At 46.2% G+C, this 25080-nt stretch overlaps 1 protein-coding gene across 8 annotated transcripts in view; it reads left to right on the top strand.

Annotated features, from left to right (window-relative positions):
• The first annotated feature begins 6865 nt into the window (after positions 1-6865).
• SLC8A3 (solute carrier family 8 member A3) overlaps positions 6866-25080 on the top strand; it is a 159210-nt gene continuing 140995 nt past the window's right edge. For 4 of the 8 annotated variants that reach the window (XM_043472414.1, XM_043472416.1, XM_043472413.1 and 1 more), the window contains exon 1: positions 6866-7014. The gene's annotated coding sequence lies outside the window, so the exon portion shown is untranslated. The other 4 variants (XM_043472415.1, XM_043472412.1, XM_043472411.1 and 1 more) reach the window with 3 other exon arrangements.

Here is a 25080-nt window from a genome sequence, read left to right as displayed (position 1 = left end):
TGGGACCTGCAGGGTTTCGTCAGTCCTATTTTCAAAAACTTCTTGAGAATTGTCTGGCTTTCCTTTTTGTCCTCTTGTCTCAGAGGATGTTGTTTTAGATTAGGTGACCCACCATCCCTTTTTAATGAGCTCTGTATTGGCTAAGTGTCCTACCATCCCTTTTTAATGAGATCTATGCATTTTTGGCCTTCCCTGGGGTACCATCTGCCCACCCTTTTGGTCTTATATTTCCATATACCTTGGTGGGGAAAGAGCTCTGTCTCGTTTTCTAGGGTTTTTATGATTGTCATCTGTAGGCTTAAAGCTTGCTCTGGTGGGACTCTGGTATCAAGCCATTTTGACAGAAAAGTTACTTGAACTTTACAAAGGAGATCTCCACCCAAAAGAGGGATTGGACACTCTGGTATATTTAAGAAAGTGTGTTCCAAAGTGAGGTCCCCTGGCTGTCATTCAAGTGATTGGAAAAACAAACAATTTTGTACTTCTCCAGAGACTCCCGTGACTGAGATGGATTGAGATGTTTTCTGTGTCACCTTGATGTTACGTCTGCATCTATCAGAAAGCCAATCAGCTCATTCCCTACTGTCATGGGGCTCCTGTGGAGAAACTGGAACTGGGCTCCTCAAGTCCCATGGAGGCCCTGGGCCTCTTCATCCATCATCAGTGCTGCTCTCTTTCTACCACATGAGAGGCTCCCATTTTTGTTTCATTGCTTTTCCTTCTTATGTTTTAGCGCAGGGCAATCTTTTTTCCAATGCCTTTCCTCCTTACAGGAAGTGCACTGTTCCTTCCACAATGGCTATTTACCTCCCTTTGGGTTTTTGTTAAATTTCTTGTATTTTTTGTTAAACCCAGCCTGTTGGCTATTTGCATTTAGGCCCCCACGGGATAATGACATAGGAGAAATCGCCCTGCACGGGGAGTGGCTCCTGGTCTGCACTGGGTGCCCTATCCAGTCTTAATTGGTTCCTCTGCCCCAGGAACTAACACAGGATTTTCCAATTGATTCCTACATGGAGGGAGAGCTGGTCCCATCGCTCTGTGAGCCCCAGCATGGAAGCAGATGTAGATGTTTTTCTGGAATTCTCTTACCTTCTCCATGATCCAAGGAATGTTGGCAATTTGATCTCTGGTTCCTCTGCCTTTTCTAAACCCAGCTGGTACAACTGGAAGTTTTCTGATCATGTACCGTTGAAGACCAGCTTGAAGGATTTTGAGTAGAAGCTTACTAGTGTGTGAAATGAGTGCAATTGTATTATAGTTTGAACATTCTTTGGCACTGCCCTTCTTTGGGAATGGAATGAAAACTGACCCTTTCCAGTCCTGTGCCCACTGCTGAGTTTTCCAAATTTACTCACATATTGAGTGCAGCACTTTAACAGCATCATGTTTTAGAATTTTAAATAGCTCAGCTGGAATTCCATCACCTCCACTGGCTTTATTAGTAGTAATACTTCCTAAAGCCCACTTAACTTCACACACCAGATGTCTATAAAATATACTAGATTGTTTTCAGCTATTTCTCCACTGACCTTTAAAATCATCATATCCAGTGTAAAAAAAAATATCAAACTAGGATTCTGATTGAAATTTCATTAAATATATAAATTCCTTTGGGAAGGGTAGATATTGTTATGACATTATCTCATCCTATTAATATCTTAGGAAGTTGTGACTCCATTTAGATATCTTTTTTCCACATTTTAATAATATTTTTATAGTTTTACTTATTTGGGTCTTTTGCCTTTCTTGTAAACTTTATTTCGAGGTATTTATAGTTCGAGGTTTTATTAAAAATGGGATTTCCTCCTCACAGAAATTTAAATTTCTGTTTATTAAAACTGTTAACTTTTGTATTTTAATTTTGTATCCAGCCACATTTTTCGATCATTTTAATAACAAAAACTAACATTTTTGGAGAACTAACAACTAACAGCTAGACATTGTTTCAAGCCTCTTAGTGCGTTAACTCATTTAATCCTCATAATATCCCTATAAGGTAGATAGTATTATATCAGTTCTATAGGTGAGGAAGTGAAGGTGTTAGTCTCAGTCGTGTCCATCTCTTTGCGACACCATGGACTATATAGCCTGCCAGGCTCCTCTGTCCATGGAATTCTCCAAGCAAGAAGACCAGAGTGGGTTGGTATTCCCTTCTCCCGGGGATCTTCCCTACCCAAGAATAAAACCTGGGTCTCTTGCATTGCAGGCAGATTCTTCACCATCTGAGCCACCAGGGAAGCCCATAGAAGAGGAAACTGAGACATAAAGTAGAATTTCTTAATCTTCCCTGGAAAACAATCTTCTAACCTAAAATTGAAGATTTTACTATTTAGCGATATTTTGATAATTGTTTTATCTTATTGTATTGCCTAACACTTATAAAACTGTATTGAATAACAGGAGAAATAATACATGTTTTTTTCTTATTTTAATAAAACTATTATAAAGAGAGATTATAGGCAAATCCAAATGTACCCTGGTTATCTGATAAATAACTATATGCTTTCAAATAATGATATTATTATTATTAGGGAGCAAAGAAAAAATAAAGAGATTTATATGTACAAGTATTTTCCATCATCCCAACTGAAGGCACAGTTAAAGAGAATACCAAGGAGAGATAAGAAGGCCTTCTTCAATGAACGCAAAGAAATAGAAGAGAACAACAGAATGGGAAAGATGAGATCTCCTCAAGAAAATTGGAGATATCAAAGGAATATTTCATGCTAGGATGGGCGTAAGAAATGGTGAAGACTTAACAGAGGCAGAAAAAATTAAGAAGTGGCAAGAATACACAGAGAAACTGTACAAAAAAGGTCTTGATGACCCGGAAAACCACGATGGTATGGTCACTCACCTAGAGCCAGACATCCTGGAATGTGAAGTCAAGTGTGCCTTAGGATGCTTTACTACCAATAAAGCTAGTGGAGGTGATGGAATTCCAGCTGAGCTATTTGAAATACTAAAAGATGATGGTGTTACAATGGAATATTACTCAGTCATTTAAAAATGCATTTGAATCAGTTCTAATGAGGTGGATGAAACTGGAGCCTATTATACAGAGTGAAGTAAGTCAGAAAGAAAAAACACCAATACAGTATGCTAAGGCATATATATGGAATTTAGAAAGATGGTAATGATGACCCTATATGCGAGACAGCAAAAGAGACATAGATGTAAAGAACAGTCTTTTGGACTCTGTGGGAGAATGTGAGGGTGGGATGATTTGAGAGAATAGCATTGAAACATGTATATTATCATACGTGAAACAGATCTCCAATCCAGGTTCGATGCATGAGACAGGGAGCTCAGGACTGGTGCACTGGGATGACCCTGAGGGATGGGATGGGGAGGGAGGTGGGAGGAGGGTTCGGGATGGGGAACACATGTACACACATGGCTGATTCATGTCAATGTATGGCAAAACCCACTGCAATATTGTAAAGTAATTAGCCTCCAATTAAAATAAATTAATTAATTTTAAAAAAAAGATGATGGTGTTAAAGTGCTGTACTCAATATGTCAGCAAATTTGGAAAACACAGCAGTGGCCATAGGACTGGAAACAGTCACTTTTCAACCCAATTCCAAAGAAGGGGAGCTCTAAAGAATGTTCAAACTCCCAGACAATTGCGCTCACTTCCCATGCTAGTAAGGTTATGCTCAAAATCCTTCAAGCTAGGCTTTACCAGTACTTGAATTGAAAACTTCCAGATGTTCAAGCTGGATTTAGAAAAGGCTGAGGAACCAGAAATCGAATTGCCAACATTTGTTGGATCATAGAGAAAGGAAGGGAGTTCCAGAAAAACATCTACTCTGCTTCATTGACAATGCAAAAGCCTCTGACTGTGTGGATCACAACAAACTTTGGAAAATTCTTAAAGAGATGGGAATACCAGACCATCTTACCTGCCTACTATGTGGGTCAAGAAGCAACAATTAGAACCTTACATGGAACAACTGACCCGTTCAAAATTGGAAAAGGAGTATGACAAAGCAGCATATTGTCACTCTATTTAACTCATATGCAGAGTACATCATGTGAAATGCTGAGCTGGAGGAGTTACACGCTGGCATCAAGACAGGCGGGAGAAATATCAAAAAACTCAAGATATGCAGATGATAACCATCATAATGACAGAAGTGAAGAGGAACTAAAGAGCCTCTTGATAAGGGAGAAGGAGGAGAGTGAAAAAACTGGTCTGAAACTGAACATTCCAAAAACTAAGATCATGGTATCTAAGATCACTTCATGGCAAACAGAAGCGGAAAAAGCAGAAGCAGTGACAGATTTTATTTTTCTTGGGCTCCCAAATCACTGCATATAGTGACTGCAGCCATGAAATTAGAAAATACTTGCTCTTTGGAAGGGAAGTTATGACAAACCTAGACAGCATATTAAAAAGCAGGGACATTACTTTGCTTACAAAGGTTGTATAGAAAGCTTTTGTTTTACCAGTAGTTATGTACAGATGTGAGAGTTCTACCATAAAGAAGGCTGAGGGCCAAAGAATTGATGCTTTCAAATTGTGATGCTAGAGAAGACTCTTGAGAGTCCCTTGGACTGCAAGGAGATAAAATCAGTTAATCCTAAGGGAAATCAACCCTGAATACTCATTGGAAGGACTGATGCTAAAGCTGAAGCTCCAATCCTTTGGTCATCTGGTGGAAAGATCAGACTCATTGGAAAAGACCCTGATGCTGGGAAATATGGTAGGCAAAAGGAGAAGAGAGTGGCAGAGGATGAGATGGTTAGAAAACATCACCAACTCAATGGACAAGAATTTGAGCAACTCTGGGAGATAGTGAAGGACAGGGAAGCCTACTCTTGGGGTTGCAAAAGAGCTGGACATGACTTAGCAACTTAACAACAACAACAACAATTCACTGAAGAAACATCAACAGATATAGAGGCGAGGAAAAAAAATCTAGAACAAGCAAAAAAATGAATCTAGAGTGACAGAAAACAATCAATGGTTGCTTGAGGGATGGTGAGGGATAACTGCAGAGGGGACCGAGAACTTCTGAGAGATGAAAATGTCCTCTACCTTGATTTGAGTGGTTGTTACATTTGTATGTACTTTTGTCAAAACTCATCAACCTGTACACTTAAAACAGGTGACTTTTATTGCACGTAATTATACCTCATAAGGGCTTCCCTGATAGCTCAGTTGGTAAAGAATCTACCTGCAATGCAGGAGAACCCGATTCGATTCCTGGTTTGGGAAGATCTGCAGGAGAAGGGATGGGCTACCCACTCTAGTATTCTTGGGCTTTCCTTGTGGCTCAGCTGGTAAAGAATCTGCCCACAGTGCAGGAGACCTGGGTTCAATCCCTGAGTTGGGAAGATCCCCTGGGAAAGGGAAAGGCTACCCTCTCCAGTTCTCTCTGATGGAAAATTAAGATGCTTCCAGTTTTTTCCTCTTATAAACACCACTGTGAATGTCCTTGTAACTAAACATTTGAGCACAAATCCTCCATTATTGCCACAGAATGAATTTCTACTAGTAAAATTACTAGTAGAGGTAAAAGTGGTTCACATTTTTTAAGTAATTTGATGTATATTCCAAAACTGCCTTCCCTAAAATCTACGCTAATTTATGGGCCCACCAGCAGTCTCTTGGTCTTGACTATGGACCAATCCGCATCATGAGTCTCCATGAAAACAGACACAAGGTAAATCCCACCAATTGTCATAACCTGAAATCTCACGTAAGAAGTTATTGAACTTTGGCAGTCAGTGCCTCAGCCCTTAACTGGATTCAAGGCCCATGAATGTTGAGGGATGTGAGACCACAGGGCTCAGTTAGGACTGAGGATATCCGGGACTCAGACTCAGGACTGAAACCACTGTGTGATTTGCTGAAATAGCATTGTTCAAGGGACCAGGAAAGAACTCACACACCATCCCAAGCTCAGGCGCTCTCTAACTCCTATGCCTACTTAATCTCTTTGGACCAAACCTTGTTCCAGAGCAGTTCTTAGGGAAGCCAGGAATCTGGGAAGTTGCACATACTGTTGCAGTTATCAGTGAAAATCCAGTTGTTTCCACCTTATTCTAGTCCTTGGTTCTGCTGCATGTGGCCTTGGGATGGTTTTTTAATCTCTCTAAGGCTCAGTTTCCTCAAGAGAAAAATGGAGTTCATAATTGTACCTGTCTCACAGAGTTTTGTGAGGATGACATGAAATTAGGCAATAAATTAATTAGAAGGGCACTTGGCCCTGAGGAGGTGCTGACACTTGCAGAGTACTATTCTCACTTTTTTGGCCCATCATTTTCGCCTTCAGGCAGCAAAGGCCTGAGAGCAACTTCATGCCCCTATGTTCTCTCCCAGAATCTGCCCTGGTGTCTCTACAGAAGCCCCTACCAGTCTCATTTTAGATCTGCCTAATGCCATCCATAGACAGGGATGTGAAACCCCATTCTTAGGAGAGGCTTGCCCACCCCTCCAGGACCAAGCCTGACAAATATAGCAGAAATTACAGGCATCTGATTTAAGGCTACGTATGTACACTTCGTGTAAGCCAAGCCCCAAACCCTAGTTCTGTTGCTGCATCAAAGGATCATCTCTCTTCCAGACTCCAGGCCCAGAAGAAGCAGCAATTTGGGAGACAGCCCCCTTGTATTTTTAGCCTTAAAAACCCCAAAGCCAACATACCAGCGCTCACCCAAGCGTCTGTCACAAGCTGTTGTTTGATTTGGGTTGAGAAAATGACAGACTGAGTTCTGCACCAAGAACAGAAGGGGAAAAAAGAAAGAGGGGAAAAAGGGAGTTTTCTTTTCCCTCCACTGCTAACCTCCATTCCCCCTCAACTCCTCCCCTAGGCCTGGGTGGACCCTGCCTGGTTAATCGTCCCCTGCTATATTTAAAAACCACAGATGTGTTTGGTGGAGACTTAATTTCGGGATTGCAGGCGGCGTCTCCTGAGGACAAGGGGAAAGCCGGTGCTGCGCGCCCGCCTGCCCTCCCTCCCCGCCGCTGCCCGGAGCTCTGGACTCCGCGGAATCCAGGTCAGGACGCGCCGCCGTCTTGGAACTGCCGCTGGCCAGGAGGCGCCCGGCGCCAGGCTCCAAAGATTGGGTGGGTGGCCTCGGGCTACGGGTTCCGTCTGCATTCGGTCCTGGGGGCTCTCGGGATGCGAGAGGCGGACTCGGCTCCCCGCTGCTGGTCGGAAAGCTCTCTGAAAATCACCCCCATCGGCGCGCGAGGATAAATATGCGCGGCTAGTCATGCCGTGATAGGGTGACGTTGGGTTTTGGAGGCTTGGAGATTGGCTTTTTGATTTGGCTTCCTCCTGCAGCTTAATGGGCAAAGCTGTCAGCTCGCCCAGAAACCAGACCCTCCGCGCGTCCCCTCCGCGCGCGGCGAGGCCGAGACGAGTCCCGCGGTGACGGCGTGCTAGGGGGAGAGCCGGCGCGCTCCCAGCCCCGGGAAAGCCCCGGCGACGCAGACTGCAAGTCCGGGGTCCTCGGAGCCGCCAGGGCGCGCCGGGCCGCTCGCCTTCCTGCCCCTCCCGGCAGGGATCCCCTTGCTGCGGGCGGCCGGGACTCCGGGCCTCTCCAGGGCTTTAGTCCGAGCCCGCGCCCGAGTCGGGGTTTCCCGGGGGTCTACGGAGGCGTGCTCCCTGCTCCTTAAACCGGTGCCGAGGGACTCCTCCCCAGGCCCCTGCTCCGGCCCTAGCCCTCGCCCTCCGGATGCGCTGCTCCAAGGCTCCCTGAAAGCTGGTAGCCCACGAGCCCGGCGGGCGGGCGGCGGCGGCGGCGGCGGACTGACATGCCCCGGACGCGGCTGCGGCCGGCGGACAGCCCGCTGGGGCGATGAGCCGCTGCGGCCGGTGAGGAGCCCGGCCGCGGGGGCATCGCGCACCTTTCTCACCCCCCCCCCCCCTCATTTGCCCACCCCGCCCGAGAGACCGAGAGGAAACGGTGAGTGAAGGGCTGAGCCTCCTGCCCTTCCCCCTCAACCGGCGCCCGAGGCCGGGGAGGCAGAGGTCGGGCGGGGGCGGCGGGGGGTGGTGGTGGTGGAGGGGGTGGGTTTGGGGATGTCCCCTTGAGAGTTCCGGCTTGTGAATAACGGTGTTAATTAAGTTCTTTCTCGAGATCATTCACGTGAACTGCTTTCCTGCGGGTCTAGTGTCAGAAGAGGTGGCGGGGGAGGGTGCCCCGGAAAGTATACTGGGATGCAGGCGGTGCTGGGAGGTGGGGTGGGGGGCGTTCTGAGTGCCTCCTGGGAGGTTAGGTGGTGGTGGTGAGGTGGGGGGGCGCGGTGCTGAGATGCCTGGGCTGGTCGCGGGTTTGTCGGGTTACGGACGGGTGCGCATTAGGGAGGCTGAGCGCCGTGTTGTGTGCTGGATGCGTGTGTGCATGTGTGTGCCTGGGCTGTGCCAACGAGTGTTGTGCTCCCGGGGTGGCGAGCGCCCGTGGGGTTTGGGGGCTGCGAGGGGAGCGCGTTACCCACTCGGCGCGCGCCCGCCTGTACGCACGCCCGCGCGCACCCCAACCTCGGGACTCCACCGCCGCGGGTCGGGAACTGCAGCCCCGGCGCACCAGCCCGCGGCGGCCAAGGGGGCGGGGAGAAGGCGGCTTTCTCCCGGCCGGTGTTCTCCCGGCCGCGCTGGTCTGGGCGGGCCGGGGCCAGGTGGAGAGACGTGAAGTGTGTAACTCTCCCCACTCCCCAACCTGCCTCCTCCCCGCCCCACCCCCTCCCCCGCTCGCCTACACACCCCTCACCGCCACCACCACACACATGCACACACGCACACAGCCACAGGCCTTCATTCAGAGGCTGGCCTGCTCCTGCAAGACCCTGCCTGACTTGCCCCGAGGACCCGAGCCACTGGGGAAATGAAGAAAGCGTTATGTTTCGGGAGGGGAAAAAAACCGATTTTTCCCCTCCTCTTTATTCACTGTGTTTTATTTTTAACCGTGGAGGGAGAGGGTGGGGGTTAAATAGAACAAACGCCTTTAATGCAGTGCCATAAATTTACCCGCTCCCTGCCCGCCTGCCTGCCGCCTGTCTCTCTCTCCCTCTCTGTCTCTCCTTGTCCGTCTCTCTCTCTCCCTCAGTCTGGCGCGCGCTCTCTCTTGTCTGTCTTTGGCTCTATCCCCTGGTATTTAGAAAACAAACCCCGAACGTTTGGTTGGTCGGGCTCCTGGGCAGAAAGATTGAAACCAGGGGTAGTTTATCGGAAGGGCAGGCCGCAGCTGGGAGCAGGGCTGCGCGCCCTGGAGTGGCCGAGGAGCACCCCGGGCGGAGGGAGCCGCGGGTACGTGATGGGAGCACATCCGGCCTGCTGGTGGGGGCCTCGTGGCGACCTGGTGACTGGCAGCCGTGTGTGATTAATCTTCCGCAGCTGTTGTGCCCTGTCCACTTGAGCTGAGCTCTTGTTTACCTCGATTTTCAAATATAGCTGCTGCACCCTGCTTCTCGCTGACGGAGGGAGATCCGCTCAGGTCCTCCCTCCCGCCGGCCCTTCTGCCTGCGTGCCTTGTGGGGTCCGAGTTTGAGAGGAATCCGCGCCTTGCCTTCCTGCCTTGTGCCTCTCCACGCGAGCAGGGTTGAGGGTCAGAGTTGGGGGCAGCTGTGGTCTCCCAGCCCCTCACCGCCATCTGCAACCCCCCTTTGCAGTTTGCACATACAAGTCCACTCCACAGTTCCCTGTTCCTTTAAATAAAATATAGAGATGGGGTTGAGAAGAAGCAGGTGGGACCTAAATTTGGTTGAAGTGGTTCTCAGACTTCATGAAGATGGGAAGGCTGTTTAGGTGGTTTTCTCTACCTGGGAATGCTTTATTGCTCTTCCAACCCTTCGTCCTTGTCTATTGTACTCCTGTTTATCCTTCTGTCCTTAGTTCATTGGTGACTTTCTCAAGGAGCTTTCCCTACCTTGCCTAAGCCAGGTTCCCTTATTCTACACCCCTAACTTGAACCTATTATTTTGAAGTAATTTAAAGATGCACGTTCAATTTATTTATGTGATTGACCAGTCACGCCTCTGGACAGTAAGCTGCATGAAGGGAGGAAAGAGAGCTGGTGTGTATTCACCTTGTACCCCCAGGGTCTGGCAGTGTGCCTGGCATAGAGAAGCTACTCCATCAATGCTGGGTGAATGAATGGAACTAGGAGGAATAAGTTACCTCTCCTCTGATCTCTACTTTGCCATCTCTTGCAGAAGGGCTACAGTCCTTCCCAGGTGGCGCTAGTGGTAAAGAACCCATCTGCCAATGCAGGAGACAGAGAAGATGCAGGTTTGATCCCTGGGTTGGGAAGATCCCCTAGAGAAGGGCATGGCAGCCCCCTCCAGTATTCTTGCCTGGAGAATCCCATGGACAGAGGAGCCTGGAGGGCTACAGTCTATGGGGTCACAAAGAGTCGGACACGGCTGAAGCAACTGAGCAGGCATGCACGCATGGCCCCGCAGAGCCTCCTGGTCAGAGAAGGAAGAATAGGGCCAGCAAACTGACCCTGTGAAAAACACGCCCTTCCCCTGGACTTCTCCCTGGGCTGCGACCCTGAAGCCGAGGGAGTGACCTCCTGATCCAGCCCTGCCCTGTCCCTGTGCAAGGCAGCCCCTTGTACAGTCCCTGGCGGAGTTACTGGTATTGTCCCTGGGTAGTCACTGTGGGCATTGCCCCTCAGCCTACATGGTCCAGTCACTCACTGCTGACAATCTGGATTTGAAGGGGTGTGTCACACAGCTTCTCTTTAAGCTACCAAGGTTGGATCAAAAGAGAAAATCACTCCCTTTGCACTCAAACCTGGTTGCTTTGCTTGGAAACTCAAACATTTGATGAGTTTCAGAAATACGTTTGACTCCAAAAAAGAAAGCCTTCATTGATTCAATCAATCAGTTATTTATTCAATAAATATTCAACAATCCCCTTGGCCAAGTATTTGCTGGGTACAGAGGCAAATAAAATAGAATGTTTCCTTTCCTCATAAACACACACTCATCTCAGCAGGGATAACCAACTAGTGAACACACAATTACCATTTAAACTGATTCCTCTCTGTGAAGGCTGCATCCCAGGTACAGTGAAAATGTAGGAAGATCACGTCTCTAGGGTGTCTTAAGGAGAACTTCTAGGGATAGCTGATCCCAGAAAGACAGGCTAGGGAGGAGCTGGCTTTGGTGAAAGTAGGGAGGGGAAAGGTGGGAGAGAAGGTTCTTTGAATGAAAGGATCAGTACGTGCTGTGCTGTGTTCAATCATGTCCAACTCTCTGAAACCCCCTGGACTGTAGCCCACCAGGCTCTATCCATGGGATTTCCCAGGACAGAATATTGGAGTGGGTTGCCATTTCCTACTCCAGAGGATCTTCCCTACCCAGAGATCGAACCTGCATCAGTCTCCTGCATTGCAGGCAGATTCTTTATTGCTAAGTGGTCAGGGAAGCCCTGAAGGGATCAGTATGCAAAGGCCTAAAGTGTACAAGAGCTCTTTCAAATGACTGAAGACTGAGGGTAAAGTTCAGAGAGATGAGTTTAGAGAAGATCTAGGGGCCAGATCTTGAAGGACTTGTACTTCATGCTAAGGTTTTCCACTGAGTTTCCAGTGGGGACTTGGGAAGGTTTTCAGTACTGAAGTGCATGGTCAGATTTGCATTTTAGATAGTGCATCAAGACCAGAATGTCACGGGAGGGAGTAGGGGACTGTTGTGGAACACTTGTGCATTGTCATCCTGCTGGCCTGTGAGGGAGGGCTGGGGGGGTTCCTCTTTCTGTTTTAGCATACAAACCAGAGCTGTCCTTCTAGGAAGAAGTTTCCCTATTTTCTTTAATGAGATTGATTTGGTTTAGTTGTCTCTGTTTTTTGGATGGGCACTCTAAACCCAACGCTGGGTAGACTGCCTCAAGGGAAAGGAAAAATGGCTCCATCATGTCTAAGACACTCTTCCCAATCAGCTGAGCTGCTCAGCAAGGTGGACCCCTAAAGATCTGAGATCTCTGGGGCCTGGGGAAGGTCTTGAGCGGGAAGGTGAGGGGTAAGAAGGATTGTGATCCATAGAGACAATTGAACAAGACATCTAGATAGGAAGAATCACATGTATATGTCCATTTTTAAATTTTTTTAATTTATTTATTTTTTAGTTTTTTCATTTATTTTTATTAGTTGGAGGCTAATTACTTTACAGTATTGTAGTGGTTTTTGCCATACATTGACATGAATCAGCCATGGATTTACATGTGTTCCCCATCCCTATCCCCCCTCCCGCCTTCCTCCCCATCCCATCCCTCTGGGTCTTCCCAGTGCACCAGCCCTGAGCACTTGTCTCATGCATCCAACCCGGGCTGGTGATCTGTTTCACCCTTGATAGTATACTTGTTTGTACATTTTTTATAATATGAAAAGTAAATAGAGGCCACTTCTGAATCAAATGTATTTAGATGGGTATACAGGGTCATGTCTACTAAGAAAACAGCTTTTGGAATGGGTCAGGTAGCATTTACTGCCTTGATGTCTGAATGACAAATAGTGCTATCCTGGTTGTGTACAGGAACGCTGGGTCATGTGGGGACTGGATCCGGAAGTGGGTCTGGAAACTGTATTCCTGCCCGGGGTTTCCAAATGGCAATTTCCAAATCACTTGAGAGGAGAGGATGTCCAGGTCACACACCACTTTGTTCATCCTAGAGAATGAACCAAATAGTGTGAGCTTGCACACTCTTCCTTTGCACCCTGATCTCCCAACTTTGTTCTCCATCCTTACTTGTCACTCATCTCTCAATTTAAAAAAGCTCTCCCTTCCTTTCCTGCCCAATGTCCCTCCTGCCCTGCCTTCATCAGCTTGCCCTGAGCTCTTTCTTTTGGAGCATTGAATCTCCTCCGTCTAATTGTAAGCATGCTCAACGTCCTGGCAAGAATATCCCTTTGTTCACTTCCTCCCCTGTCATTTTCTGTCCCCATCTTGCTTTCCACACACTCTTGAAATTTTAGAGTAGACATCTGTTTCTATTTCCCCATCACTCATTCATTCACTTAGTCCCTTGCTTTCTCATTTTTTCCTACCTTCTGCCCAACTCTCACTCACGCAAGGACTTCTCATTCCCCCAAATACAATAACTTATTCCTGATTTCCCCCAACCCCCATCAGAAAAGATTGCTCATTAGCTCCTTGAAACTTCCCCCTCTTGACTTCTATCACACAGAACTCTCCAGGTTTCTCTAGCTCTCCAGGTGGGCCCTCTTTCACTTCGTCTCCAAGATCCTCTCCTCCCTCCCAGTTTTCTCCCACAGGTTTGCTGTCGCACCTCAGGCTGCAAAAGTTATAGCCACTGTGTGTGATAAAGTGCTCCGTTAAGATGGAAAAGGCATTAAATTTGTACGATAAGATATTCTGGGGGCTTCCCTGGTAGCTCAGTCAGTAAAGAATCTGCCTGCAGTGCAGGAGACCTGAGTTCAGTCCCTGGATTGGGAAGATCCTCTGGAGAAGGAAATGGCAACCCACTCGAGTATTCTTGCCTGGGAAATCCCATGGACAGAGGAGCCTGGCAGGCTATAGTCCATGGGATCGCAAGAGTCCAATATGACTTAGTGACTAAACCACCACCACCATAAGATATTCTGAGTGAGAGAATGAAAGAGAATACAATCACACAACTTTTATTACAGTATATTGTTTTAATTGTTTTATTTTATTATTAGTTATTGTTGCTCACCTATTTCAGTTCTGTTCAGTTAGTCACTCAGTTGTGTCCAACTCTTTGTGACCCCGTGAATTGCAGCACGCCAGGCCTCCCTGTCCATCACCAACTCCCAGAGTTTACTCAAACTCCTGTCCATTGAGTCGGTGATGCCATCCAACCATCTCATCCTCTGTTGCCCTCCTCCTTCCTCCTTCAGTCTTTCTGGGCCTAATTTGGAAATTTAACTGTAAATGTGTATATACAGGAAAAAACATAGTATACATAGAGTTAAGTACTATTTACAGTTTCAGACATCCACTTGGGGGTCTTAAGAATTTATCCCACACAGATAAAGGGGACTATTGTGTTGCTTACATCTGTTCAGTCCATTCCTCTCTTCTCTATCCCTACTACCACTACCTCAGTATGGATTTGACAACCTCTTACATAATAATAATGATAATTATAATAGAAATTATTATTATAGTAGCCAACATTTGTATGTTTGCAACAGAGTCAAGCTACTCTATTGCAAAGTGCCCAACATTGATTTTTCCCACTCAATCCTTACGGTACCTGTAAAAAAATAACTTTCTAAGCTGTATTATTATGATGATACTATAAATGGTAACTTTCTAACATCTTCCCAACTTCATTCTTCCAGTCCTTCAATTCATTTTAGTGACTGTTATAAGATTGCCCTCCTAAAACACCAATCTAGGCTTGTCATTTTCCCACACAAAAACCTTGAAGGGGCTCTCACTTTTTGCAGCAGTCCAACTCCTGATATTCAGGGTCCTCCATGGCCTGTTTCATCACTCCACTCTGGTCTCACTTCTTACAGTTCCCATGTGGGCACCTAAGTATGCTTGTCCTTTCTTCTGTGCCTTTGTTCACGGTTTGCCCTTTCCTTAGAATCCTACCTGTTCTTCAGTTCAAATGCCTCTTTCTGATGGGAAGACTGAAGAAGCAGTCTCTTATTCTGAATTTTGATAATGCAGCATCTGTTTTTCATAAGTCCCTTATATTTATGGAAATGCAGATTTTTTATTATTAAAAAAAAGTATATATATATATATTTTTTCATCTTGAGACTTACCTTCTTTCCTGGACCAAGTCCTTTCTCTCTCCCACTTCTTGTTGTATAGTACCTGAAACACAGTGGCTGTTCAATGAAAAGTGAATAACCTACCTCACTCTTGAGGCAGGTGGACTAAGATCAAGAAAGAGAATCTGTCCTATTTATCATTAAAGGAGCCAGCGAAGGAATAAAAGGATCAACCCAGAAACGGACAATGTGGTATCACAGAAGATACATTGAACAAGTGGCAAGAACAGTATATTTTTTATTATCTCTTCTGACAGCTATAGGCAAAACCCATTGCTACTTTCTGGGCCTCACATTCCTTACCCTTAAAAAAGGCTATGTTGGATGTGTTGACTTTTAATCTACTTCCCTGACAATTCTGTGTTCTGTGGATCTGGTTCCACAGCTTATAGATCACCTCCTACTAAGGATATTATTTGTGCTGATCACATCTTTTGTTTCAGAGCTTTCCAGCTGCAATTTGAAGCCCCCAGTGTGTCTGTTATTACAATGGGTCTCTAGAGGTGAGATGAGCAGCCAACCCAACTATCTGGCTGTCTGGGCTACAAGGTATCCTGAGCTGGTTGAGGGCCCTGGTGGCCTGAGGTTGGCCCTCCTGTGTGGAGTCCCTTCCCACTGCGACCCTCCAGGGCATTCTCAGAATGACTAGTAGTCATGCTCGGCCCCCAAATGCTCCAGACAGTTCAGTCTCAAGTCCTATGCTTCTGCTTTTCCTTTTCCATCCAGAAAGGATGTATTTGGATCCATGTAGATCCAAATCTGTCTAGTCAAGGCTATGGCTTTTCCAGTGGTCATGTATGGATGTGAGAGTTGGACTGTGAAGAAAGCTGAGTGACGAAGATTTGATGCTTTTGAACTATGGTATTGGAGAAGACTCTTGAAAGTCCCTTGGACTGCAAGGAGATCCAATCAGTCCATCCTAAAGGAGATCAGTCCTGGGTGTTCATTGGAAGGACTGATGCTGAAGCTGAGGCTCCAATACTTTGGCCACCTCATGCGAAGAGTTGACTCATTGGAAAAGACCCTGATACTGGGAGGGATTGGGGGCAGGAGGAGGAGGGGAGGACAGAGGATGAGATGGCTGGATGGCATCACTGACTCGATGGGCATGAGTTTGAGTAAACTCCGGGAGTTTGTGATGGACAGGGGGGCCTGGCGTGCTGTGATTCATGGGGTTGCAGAGAGTCGGACATGACTGAGCGACTGAGCTGAACTGAACTGAGACTCTGTTGAGAATCTACCTGGAATCCGTTTGCCCAGTGGCTTTCCAAAGATTCTGCTTACTCTCTACCTTATCACTGTACTCTCTCCCCTAGGATTCAGGAAGAATCATCTTGAGTCTGTGCCTTCCAGACCCTCAGGAGGAACTAATGGGGGAGTCAACTTCGAGGGGAATCATTAATGACCAGCCAGTGTGTGTGCTCTAAAGTAGAGGAAGAATAGGACTTCCCTGATGGTCCAGTGGTTAAGACTCCTCCTTTCCATTGCAGGGGGCAGTGGGTTCGATTCCTGGTCAGACAGAGAGAGATCACAACTGCCAGGACAGCAGCTGGATCTGCTGGAAGCCCTAGGAGTCTGCTCCTAGTGCCCTCTTGTGAAAGAAGGGCCCAGAACATCCCTGGAGTTGAGTGTAGAAGAGACTTTCCCAGCCATGTATCAGAGAGAGAACTCTGAGTGCTTATCTGAGTCCATTTGCTCTTCCTTTGGGCAGTGATATGATTTAATCCCCTATTTTAACATTGAAAAATTAAGAGAACTAAATGGTATTAAAAAATAGATCAGTCTCCTGGAGAATGAGCTGAGGAAAAGGTACATAGAAGTACCAGCTTTTATGACCAGCTTTCCCTTCATGGGTAGGCAGTAGGCCAGAGGGATGTCAGCCCTCTCTCTGTGGATAATTCCGAAAGATAGAACCCAAGTCGTTTTCTCTGGGAACACTGAGAGGTGGGAATGATACCCCCTCAGGCTGCCCTGGGCTTCTCACGCCCCTGGCCCAGCCCTTATTTCCTTTCAGTAATAGGGAATGTTGTCTCTTGGTCTTTGCTGACATGATGCTTTTCCAGCTTGGTGGAGGGAGATGCCCTGAAAGCTGGAGGACCAAGGTTTGGTTCTGACTGTGTTATTTCTTGGCTTGGAAACTCTAGGCAGCTAACTGAGCCTCTGTTTCTTCATCGTTATGAACATCCTCCTGAGGACTGAATGGGAGCAAGAAGGCCTTTGTCAACTGTTGGTACATACTATCACTTGATATTTGTTGAGGGAATGGTGTGCTATGAGTATTGGCTATTATGAGGCCACACACCCTGGAGGAGAAGTAAGGTGCCCGTGAGAGGACTAAGGTAGACAGAATGAAATGCGTTTAGAAACAGTCTCCCAACAGCCTTCCAAATACTTGTGGTCCTATTGGTGCTTTCAAATGAACAGAACTGCCGGTTCTCTGAGATCATTGGTTTTAACCATTTACCTCTCTACCCCAAGGCTTCCCAGAAGCTTGACATCTCCTTTCACAGGTGCATCTTTCCAAAAACGCTTAGTCCTGCAGAGTGAGCACTGATCTCTTCAACAAATGCTGACATTCACTCTGCCAGGCTGCAGTCAAGGAGCCTGAGAATATCATGGTGAGAAAAAAGATCAAGTTGTCTGCTCCCATGGAGTTTATATTCTATGATAAACCAGTGAACAGATAGAAAAGCAATGATTCCAGCCAGTGTGGCTGCTCTGAAGAAAAGAAAAGAGTGGGAATTCCCTCATGGTCCAGTGGTTAAGACTCTGCACTTCCACTGCAGGGGACACGATTCGATCCCTGGTCAGGGAACTGAGATCCTGCAAGCAGGATCAAGTTGCGAGCTTCCAAAGATGCGAACTTGCATTCCGTCAACATTAGGCATGAGTGAAATTGAAGCTTGCCCTGCATCTCCCATAGCTGAGGATCCTTCAGCTCTACCATCTCCCACCTCTTCACCCTCCTCCAGTCAGTAATTCTTCTTGCCTGTTCACTTGACACCAGCCCCTGTATGCCAGCTTTTGTACTGTACTCCTGTACTTTTCAAGGTACTGTACTGTAAGATTTTAAATGTTTGGTTTTTGTGTTGCTTGTTTTTTTTTATGAATTATTTGTGTCAAAAGTATTATAAACCTGTTGCAGTATAGTACTATATAGCCAGTTGTGTTTGTTGGGTACCTAGACTAACTTTGTTGGACTTAGGAACAAATTGAACTTACAAATGCACTCTTGGAAAGGAACTCATTTGTATGTGGGGGACTTAACTGTATCTGATTTACATTTTAAAAAGATGGTAGTTGCTGTTTTTCTGGAGCGTAGACTGTAACAGATGTGGCAGGATTGGCAGCTTTGCAGTAGTCCAGGTAAAAGATGTAATATTGAACCTCCAGTAGGTGGGAAAGAGTGTGACATACAGTTGGCACCCAATAAACTTGAGAACACATCCAAGATTCCGCGGACCAACTGAAAACAGAAGATTCTGATAGTGAAAGAGGGTGAAGAGACACAGGTGGGACCACATCAGGCACTGTCATCAGGGTTTCTCCTTTAAGGATCTCCAGGACTGAAGAAATGGGAGCTGGAAAATTTGACACAAATTGGTCAGACTTAGATAGCTGTATAGCTTTAGGGACGTCTGTGACTGTGAGACAGATGGGGCCAGGAGAATTCTGGACTCTCGGGAAGAAGGCCCTAGAGCTCCACAAAGGACCCGAATGCTACACAGTCTTGTCAAGGTAGTAACCATTTGTTGGCTCAATAGTCCAGACTGTTTTGAGTCTGAGCTTCCAGGTGGCACAGTGGTAAAGAACCGGCCTGCCAATGCAAGAGACTCAAAAGAGCCGGTTTGATCTCTGGGTTGGAAAGATCCCTTGGAGTAGGAAATGACAACCTGCTCCAGTATTCTTGCCTGGAAAATTCCATGGACAGAGTAGCCTGGTGGGCTACAGTCCATGGGGTCACAATGAGTTGAACACAACTGAGTGCGTGCGTGCGCTCGCGCGCGCACACACACACACACACACACACACACACTTATTGATATATTCAATACTTTTGAAAACGCTCTAAACCCCTGCCTTCCCTCAGCAGGCCTGCTCTCATTGCCTGTGTTCAGGTTCTGATCATGTCTCACTCAAATACTTTGAGAGTCTCTGAACTGGTCTTTCTGCCCCTAGTCTTGTCCCACCTTCATTCACAGATCTAGTTTCTGCATTGTTGTCAGTCTAGGTCTCCATCCAAAGGAAAAACAATGATCTTGTCCCTCCTGTGATTAAAAGATTTTCAGTACTTCCTTATTACCACCAAAGTAATGACCAAATTCCTTGACCGGGCATACAAGACCTTTCACAAACTATTCCTCACTGATCACTGCAGCTTCTCTCAGTTCTCTCAAATGCCCTGTCCTTCAGACACGCTGCTCACCTTTCTTTAAACAGATATTGCTTGTTGAGGCTGACCTGCTCTTTAGCATGGCTTTCTCTTACCTTGATTTGAGGCGCAGTGGCTTTGACCCAGTTAACTCATGTTCATTCTTCAAATCCTAGATCCAGAGTTGCCTGGTCCATGAAGTGACCCTGATGGTCCCAGGCAACTCTTGATCTTCCTTCCTCTGTACTGTCTTGGCACATTTCACATGCTTCCAAATCTAGGACTTTTTTTTTTTTTTGGTAATTTGGTTTTCTGTCACTGTTCTCCGGTGAAGTGTGTGCTCCTCAGGGGGGATTACATTTTTGTTCATATAACTCAAATTGGAAAAACCTTGCTCACAGCATCCCTGACAGATGGGATGCTCCATTTGAACACTGCCAAGAGTGGGAGAAATCACTGGCTATTATGCCTTCTATTTTTGCACATTTATTCATAGATCTATTCATTCACTAAGTATATACTGAGCTCCCACTCTATGCCAGGCACTGATATAGATGGCAGGGATACAGAAATACCAAACAGATAAAAATTGCTACCCTCTAGGAACTTTTATTCTAATTTTTTTTGAATGTGCCAAAAAATGAGTTGGGTACCTTCTCATCTGATTCAGTGAAAGTTGACCTGTACCACATGGACTGAGTTTCATATAAGTGCATGCATTTATACATGAACAAATGAATCAGTGAGCAAACAAAGATGGCATGAGGAAAAACATGGAGAAGTCAACATAAGCTACCATCCGTGAAAAGGAAAATACTTAGAAACATGTCTTGCTGAAAATGGGATGAGTAGCATCATTTTCCTGTGCAGATAAGGGGACTCTGGGTCTTTTCTGTTTCTTCAGTAAAGTGTAAATTAAGTTAACAGCAGGTTTAGGGAGAGACAATGGGAAAATCTACTTATATGGGTAGGGAGTTGATGCTCTTTGCCATTGGCAGGGTATGAAAGGAAGTCAGAGTCCAGGAGGGTGGATGTTTATCTAGTGTATAGAGAGACTCTGTGGTACACTCACTTACGAGTCAACTCATGATGCACGAAGAGTCCTTCTTTTGGTCCAGAGAAAGTCCCTAATGGTTGGAATCCCTGAGATGCAAATGTCTTTCTTTGTCAGTCTGTGTTTCTTTTATTCTCTCCCAGGATTCTCAACCTTGGCTATACCTGTAAATCAACTAAGGAACTTTTAAAAAGTCTAAATATTGAGACTTCACTTCCAGAGAGTCCAGAACTTAGGTCTGGAGTAGGATTAAAATATCTGTATGTTTTAGAGCTCCGAAGTTATTCTAATGCACAGCCCTCTTTAGCTTGTGATCCTGGTTCCATTATTGCCTCCAATGTGGAGCATGACTTACATGCAGATGTAGATCCAGCAGCTGGAGGAGCAGAACTTAAATTAGGTGAGCAAGGCCCTTTCTTTCTTCCTTTCTCTCTGGTCCCCTTGCATGGTTTGTGATTCTCCAGATCTGTCAAGGACTCATAGAGGGCAAAGTCCTCTGGCCTCTAGAGAGTGTGGTAAACCTTTGAGTAGAATCAACAAGCCTTGGAATCATAGAATTTTGGAGGCAGAGAGGATATTAGAGATCAGATCCAACCTCTTAGCCCTCTGAACTGAGTGTGATAACTTGCTAAAAAAGAAAAGTCCCTATATTGAGGGGGAATCCCTCAGGGAGTTTCTCTAAGTGTGTAGGAGATGGACATGCAGACAGATCAGCCCAGGTTAATGTGATGATGTGTGATAAGTGCTTTAATCATCATCAAAGGCCTAGAGGAACACAGGGGAGAAAATGACTCAGTTGGAAGGTGGAGGAAAAGAGTATTATCAAGGAAGGCTTCCCAGAGGAGATAGAGGTTTCCAGGGCTGTAGGTTCTTGACCTAAGGGCTCCAGATTCCTACCCTGTTTTTCCACCTTCACTTTTAGACTTTGGCGTTTGACACACCTAGTTTCATAGCTCAGCTGTGCTACTCAGCTAGTGGACCTGGGTAAATTAATAATCTTTGGGCCCAAGTCTCCTCATCTCTAAAACAGTTCAGTTCAGTTCAGTTCAGTTCAGTTCAGTCGCTCAGTCGTGTCTGACTCTTTGTGACCCCATGAATCGCAGCACGCCAGGCCTCCCTGTCCATCACAAACTCCTGGAGTTTACTCAAACTCATGCCCCCCGAGTTGGTGATGCCATCCAGCCATCTCATCCTCTGTTGTCCCCTTCTCCTCCTGCCCCCAGTCCCTCCCAGCATCAGGGTCTTTTCCAATGAGTCTACTCTTCGCATGAGGTGGGCCAAAGTATTGGAGTTTCAGCTTCAACATCAGTCCTTCCAGTGAACACCCAGGGCTGATTTCCTTTAGGATGGACTGGTTGGATCTCCTTGCAGTCGGGGACTCTCAAGAGTCTTCTCCAACACCATAGTTCAAACGCATCAATTTTTTGGCGCTCAGCTTTCCCAGTTAACACTACCTAAATCATTGTGGGGTCATTAGGTCTTAAACAGAAGCTATAGAAATGCCTGATGCAGTGCCAGCCATAGAGTAAAGAATACTCAATGAAGAGATAGGATTGTTGTTATCATTTTAAAGTCCGTTATTTATATACAGCATGAGGAGATTGAGGCTTGCTGGTGCTTCCTCTTTGTGTGTGGCAGTGCCTAGGAGAAGGCCAGCTGGGTTTTATGAAGTTATCATATGACTTGGATGCCATTAAGGGTTTGGAGGCTTTGAGGAAGGCAAAATGTGACAATTGCATGGAGACAGAGAAGCAAGAATCATAGAATATCAACCATGCGTACTACCGCAAGGTCCTCAATATTATAAAACCGTGATATAGTGCAGCCACTGTCCATAAGGTTAGAGGCAGCTAGCTGTGCAGTGACCAACTTGAGAGCTTAGAGTGGAACAAGAAAAAGAGTAACTTCCCATGACATCATCATAGTGTCATGCCCATAATTCCTTGTTTGTCTCTATCCTTCATTAGAAGAAAATAGTACTTTCATGGGTATATGCTCAGTCACTAGCACAGTGCTTGGTCCAAAATGGGCATTCAAAGAGCAGTTGTTTAAAAAATGAGTTTGATCCAAGGTGCTTTTGGTAAATCCAGATTGTAGACTCTCCTTGCCTTTTGGGGCCCCCTTTTCCTACCACCCTCCCTTAATCTCTTCTCTTCTGACGTCTTCTGGGGAGTGACTGGCTCTCACACTGCTCTGGGCCAACCTAACTGAAATGTGTGCCTTCACCTCTTTGCCTGTTGTGAGAGATGCACCTGCCTGCCATCAAAGCATTTTTGACTCAAAGCAACTATGGAGATTATCCAACCCAACAGGAATTTTCTGGATGAGGAAGCTGATGCCATAAGAGTTCTCTGACTCTTTGAAGTCTCATAACTGTTGAGGCAGAGCTAGGAAGAAAGTTCTTGCCTCCTGCTTTCAGATTTGGGGCTCTTCTACTATTTCAGGCTGCCTTGGAGTACGTAGCATCTCCAAGTTCATAGTGAGGGCTCCATATCCAGAAAAACTCACCCTCCCTTCCCCAGGCCCTTTGCTTTTCAAAGGACTACCCAAACTCAAGGCATCTGCCTAGCATGGTGGTTAACGCCAGGTGCTCTAGAGTCAGACTGCCAGAATTCAAGAGCTTATTTATCTACTTACTGTGGCTTGGGCAAATTCTTTAACCTTTGTAAATTCAAATTTGCTTATCCATTCCAGTATTCTTGCTTGGAGAATCCAATGGACAGAGAAGCCTAGTGGGCTACAGTCCACGGGGTCGCAAAGAGTCAGACACAACTGAACAACTAACACTTTCACTTTCAAAATGGGCGTGACGATAATACAAACTTTTTCACTTGGAATATTCAAAGCGATCGTAACAGACGAAAAACAGCATCCTTACATTTTCCTCCTTGGATCCAAGTTCCGATTGTTGCAGCCAAACTACCTAGGTAGCCGAGGTCGCATCTTTCCTTCTTGAGTGCCGGGAATTTAGTTCCTGTGTTTCTGGGAGAGCTTCACCATGGAGAGGACTCTGCAGACTCTCAGCCCCTACAGGCAGAGGAAGTACAGGAGAAGATGCAGTGTTCTTGGACTCGGGTGACACTTCAGATCCAGTGCAGCCTGGCTGCACCTAAAACTTTAATGTAAATTGGCCGTGACGTCTGTGCAGGGGCCCAGATTTAGAAGCAGAGCAGGACGCGTCTACCCAGGCTGGTGACAGACCCGGAGCAGTGTTCCCATTGGAGAAAGTGGAGGGCATAGCAGAGGGAGAAAGTGCTCAGTCTGGCCTGGTGGCTCTGTTTTATTAATGATCTGGAAGAGCAGAGGAACAGTGACTTTAATTAAATTTGCCAGTGATATTAAAAGATGTCAGGAGCCACTGCTGAGGACACAGACACCTTGCAGATGGCCCTGGGGGCTTTAGGAAGATAATCCAGGAAAAAAATGAGAGGCCGAGGGCTGAGCTGAGGGGTCAGAGGGTCATCATATGCAGAATGTACGCTAGGCCCACCCTGTTTATCTGTATCTGTTCTGTTTCCAATAGATTTCTGACTGATCTTCCTGCTTTGGTTTTGTCCCTCTTACAGCCACCCTAAAAACCCATCTAGCCAAATTGGTTTTTCTGGAATACAGATCAGACCATGTCATTCTCCTGTTCAAAATCCTATCATTGGCTTTTCACTGCCGTTAGGATAAAATCCCATCTTCTCAGCCTGGCATGTAAGACTTGCCATGAATTGGGTCCTCCCTCCGTGTCCAGCCTCATCTTCTGTCCCTCCTGCCTCACACTGATTTCCCTGTAATCCTGTGTACACAGAGGGCTTTCCTGCCCCACGTCTTTGCTTGGGCTGTTCTCTTTGACTCAGATGCCCTTCCCATTTTCTTTTTCTCTCTTTCTTTCTTCTTCTTTTTTTAACTAAAGTGCACTCATGCTTGAAGCCTCATTTCAGGGATCACCTCCTTCAGAACGCCTCCCTGAATCCCCAAGTTGGCTCAGTGCCCTGCTTGTGTTCGGCAGCATTTGGCCCACACCTTCACTGATGATAGTAGAAATGCCTATGTGTGCACCTCTCCACCCCTGCTTAGTGGTGCCTTGGAGGGAAAACCCCGTATCATATTTTATTTTGCCCACTGGCCTCTAGGACAGGCCTGGCAAATCACAGGCACTTGTTAATGTTTGTCAAACTGAACTGATAGGAAGGAGAATATTTGGGTGGGAGACAGCCTTGGGCAATCAGGATGCCTTCAGGAAACCTGGGGAGCAGTCAACTCAACCAAATGGTTGGTTCTACTGTGAGAGTACATAGGACAGCAAGATTGCTTCTAAGACCACAGAAGACTGGAAGCTGACTGGGGCTCATGGATGTTCTGCAACAAATTGGGACATCCTAGTAAGGTGGAGTGGTTAGGACCATCAACTTTATGTCATCTCTATGTGAGCTCTGGTTCTGCTACTTCTTTGCTTTATACTTTGAGTAAATGACTCAAATGACTTAACTAAGACTCAGTTTCCCAAAATGTAAAATAGGGATTAAAATAGTACTGATCTCTAACAACAACTAACAGGGTTGTTTGAGGATGAAATACTAGGGTTTGAACTTTATGCACACAATAACTGCTTTTAAGTGTTAGTTACCGTCATTAATACCTTCCTTGTTTGGGGAAGTTCTGGGGATCTCAAGCTGGGTCGCCTCCATGAGTATGCCTTAGGACTGATTAAGAGCTTTCTGGAAACACCAAAGATCAGTTGGGTCTCTAAGGGAGTGCAGTGAACCACCCAGGAAGTAGGGATCTGTGTCAATCAGTGTCTGGGGCTGGAGTTATGGCACAAAAAATGACCATTGGCTTGTTCATCAGAGACATCCCCTCTCCCTCTAACTTCTCAGGCAGAAACCATCTCCTGGCAGAGCTGGAAAGAGCAACTAGGCATCCAGCGGTC

The sequence above is a fragment of the Cervus canadensis genome, chromosome 6, assembly GCF_019320065.1.
Source record: "Cervus canadensis isolate Bull #8, Minnesota chromosome 6, ASM1932006v1, whole genome shotgun sequence".
In the NCBI taxonomy this organism is placed as follows: domain Eukaryota; kingdom Metazoa; phylum Chordata; class Mammalia; order Artiodactyla; family Cervidae; genus Cervus; species Cervus canadensis.
The sequence above is the reverse complement of the archived record's forward strand: the minus strand, read 5'-3'. Positions and strand labels throughout refer to the sequence as shown.